This window comes from Rhipicephalus sanguineus, chromosome 3 (assembly GCF_013339695.2).
Source record: "Rhipicephalus sanguineus isolate Rsan-2018 chromosome 3, BIME_Rsan_1.4, whole genome shotgun sequence".
In the NCBI taxonomy this organism is placed as follows: Eukaryota; Metazoa; Arthropoda; class Arachnida; order Ixodida; family Ixodidae; genus Rhipicephalus; species Rhipicephalus sanguineus.
The window spans coordinates 62,246,922-62,249,359 of NC_051178.1; the positions used below are offsets into that span (position 1 = coordinate 62,246,922).

Sequence of the window (2,438 nt, forward strand, 5' to 3'; positions counted from 1 at the left end):
CAGGGGCTGGCGCGAACGCCAAGCCCCACTACCAAAAATTACATGCCCCATCTATCCCTGTTTGGGAAAGTGGCGTGCGTCAGCCAACCGTAGTGCAATGGTTGGCCTCGGCACGGGACCCCGGCCTTGCTGATCACCGGACGGCCCGACACCAGGTAAGTATGCTTGTGGAATTGTCGACCACGCTTGCCATTCCAGGGGCACATGCATCTGGAACTGGTTTATAATGCAGTGTTACATGTAAATTTAAGCGCGAGTGTGCAGGTAAGGCTTGTATGTTTATGAATCGAAATTAGAGAACCTCGTTCCCGCAAGACTATATATTTAAACAAGGTGGCAAAGTATTCCGATGAGCGTTTTGATGAAAAAGAATTGGTAAACGTTAGGCGATGTAGTGATCGTCCAGCTTTTTTTTTTATGGCGACCAGTGAACAAAGCTTGCGGGCGAAGCACGACCAATCAAAAGGTGCGCGGTGTGCTCAACAAAAAATCACCGTATCTCCACCAAGATCTCCACGAAGTGAATGATGATGAGTGGACGAAACACGTGGGGATCGTTCGGTGTTATCGTAAATCACCCGTGACTCTCGTGTATTTTTCACTGCAGCGTGCATCGTGCCGTCACATGCTTGACTGATGGGCGCTCAATGTTGGTGTTCTTACGGTGTTTTGTCATTTTATTGTTGTGCTTTTTCACCTATTGTTACCCTTTAGATGTTTTGTTATTACAGTGTTTTGTCATTTCATTTTCGTGCTTGTTCACCTTTTGTTAACATTTTTTCACAGATGTTCTCGGTTTCAATTGTACACGGTGCTGTTAACCTTTTTTCACATATGTTTTCGGTTTCGATTGTACAAGGTGGTGTCGGTTTCGGTTTCGTGTACCGTGACGGCCGGACGCGGATGGATGGACAAGCCTCGGCCAACAGGAGGAAGAAGACTTCTCCTTGGCGCGACCAGAGCACGCGTCGGGAGCGAGCGCTGACACCGCAGCGACTCTAGCGAACTCCGTGCAAACCAGGGCGACAACGGAGGGACAAGGCTCGGCCCTAAGGTGCTTCGCCCCTAAAAGCTTTATTAAGGCGAAAACCTTAGATGCCTTATCAAACGCGAAAATTGACCGTCGGCGGCATCAACACGACTGATGCAAAAAATCATCATCACGTGACGACGTCACATGATGCCATCATCACATGACATCGCCGCTTCTTCAAAGGTGGGCCGATCACGGAGGCAGTGCAAAACCAGGTAAGGCGCAGAAAGCTTTCGGAGGGGGGCGGGAGAAGATCAATACAACGACTGAGACAATAAAGCTCACAGGGTCATTGTGGTGTAGTGGTGCCATCTGTAGACGGCGCGCGCACTGAAAATGCGCCTTAGTGTGTAGTAATGTCAATAGATGTCGTCGGTAACGGCACACGTGATTGCATGTAGCCAATCGCGTGTGCACGCGTGTCCGTTGTGTGTATTTGGAATAAACGGCCGCTGGCCGGCTCAGTCTTTGTCGGGCTTCCGCGGGCTCCGGACTCCTCACTTCTGCTCGTGTCGCGGGCCGTGCCGGCGCACGGCGCGTCTCGTGTCCAGTCGTCGGGCCCTTGCCGTCGGTCACCGCCCGCCGACACAACAGTCATGCATTGTCATGAGACGCCTTATGCATTTGTCTTAGACGACTCGAACGCGAGAGCCATCTCCTTTTTCTTCAGTCGATGTATTGTTCCTCCTCCAACCCCCTCCAAAATCTTTCTGAACATAACGTGGCTTTGAACTGCCTCCAGGATCGGAGGCATTGCGAGCTTTCTACACCTCACGTGGTTCTGCAGTGCCTTCGTGGTCGGTGGGCCGATCCCGGAGGCAGTGCGAAGCGACGATGTCATGGGATGACGTCATCATGAGACGTCACGTTATGCACGTCATTATGACGTCTCACATTTCGGCGATATGTGACGTCATGATGACGTCATAACGATATAATTTTTTGCATGACTCGTGTTGACGCCGCCGACGTCGACGGCCAATTTTCGCATTTGATGAGGCATCTAAGCAGTCATGGGGCATCAAAGAAGTCATCTATCTATCTATCTATCTATCTATCTATCTATCTATCTATCTATCTATCTATCTATCTATCTATCTATCTATCTATCTATCTATCTATCTATCTATCTATCTATCTATCTATCTATCTATCTAGCCATCTAGCCGCCTACGTATGGTTGCTCTTATGATCGCCTCCTTAACTTGATGTAGACCAAAATTGGCATGGGAGGGTAAGAGGATTTGACGAATATGACTGCCGGGTCGTGACATTAATAACGTTAAAATCCTGCCGACTACATCGTCAAAGCCTTTCCTCCAGGCACGTGTGGCACATACCGTTTACGACGGGCCGCGGTGTACGGATATGCGCCACAGGTGATTGACAGTTTATATCTAACCAG

The 2,438-nt window shown here is 49.5% G+C and overlaps 1 non-coding gene across 1 annotated transcript; it reads right to left on the reverse strand.

Annotated features, from left to right (window-relative positions):
* Window positions 1-163, reverse strand: LOC119388442 (U1 spliceosomal RNA). Its single transcript, XR_005182727.1, has one exon. It is a non-coding gene; the product is annotated as a U1 spliceosomal RNA (small nuclear RNA).
* Between the last annotated feature and the right edge of the window lie 2,275 nt (window positions 164-2,438).